Here is an 839-nt window from a genome sequence, read left to right as displayed (position 1 = left end):
TTTCACATCTGTTCTTCATTCACTTTTCTCCTTTTTTGCCTTCTTTATTAATAATTGATTATTTTTCTGATTCCATTCAATCTTTTTTTGTTGGCTTAAGACCTATAGCTTTTGGGGGGCACCTGGGTCGCTCAGTGGTTGAGCATCTGCCTTCAGCTCAGGTTGTGATCCCAAGGTCCTGGGATTGAGTCCCACATCAGGCTCCCTGCAAGGAGCCTGCTTCTCCCTCTGCCTGTGTCTCGGCCTCTCTCTCTCTGTAGCTCATGAATAAATAAATAAAATCATTTATAAAAAAGACCTATAGCTTTTTGTCTTGGTATTTTAGTGGTTGCTTTGGGTTTATATTATACATCCTTATTTATTACCATGTATCTTCAGGTGGTATTATATTACTGCACATTTAATGTAAGAATTCTGTAATAGTAGTGCTTACTTTGGCAACACACACACTAAAATTGGAACAATACAGACAATATTAGCATCGCTGCTGTGCAAGGATAGCACACAAATTTGTGGTATTCCATATTTTTTTAAACTTTGTTTAGCCAGTTTAAGAAAATCTGCTTATGGCACAAATTGCCTCAAATCCGTTTCAAGTTGTATATTTGTTTTCCAATTTTAAAAAAATGCAATTTACCCCCTCCTCCCCCCCAAAAGAAAAGAATTCTGTAATAGTATACTTTTGTTTTCTCCCCTCTAGAGCTTTATGCTATGGTGGTCATACATACCAGTTTTCCATATGTTATAAACCCAACACTACATTGTCATCATTGGTCTTCAAATGTTCAATTAATTTTTGCAAAGATGCAAATAATAACAGAAAGTATGTTAGCCTGTGT

The 839-nt window shown here is 36.1% G+C and overlaps 1 non-coding gene across 1 annotated transcript; it reads left to right on the top strand.

The window, feature by feature from the left end:
- The first annotated feature begins 425 nt into the window (after positions 1-425).
- Positions 426-532, top strand: LOC112660721 (U6 spliceosomal RNA). The gene has a single exon (XR_003137160.1). It is a non-coding gene; the product is annotated as a U6 spliceosomal RNA (small nuclear RNA).
- The last annotated feature ends 307 nt before the right edge of the window (positions 533-839 follow it).

Source organism: Canis lupus, chromosome 2 (assembly GCF_003254725.2).
Source record: "Canis lupus dingo isolate Sandy chromosome 2, ASM325472v2, whole genome shotgun sequence".
Classification (NCBI taxonomy): Eukaryota; Metazoa; Chordata; class Mammalia; order Carnivora; family Canidae; genus Canis; species Canis lupus.
Note: the sequence above shows the minus strand (reverse complement) of the source record. Positions and strands in the feature narration are given on the sequence as shown.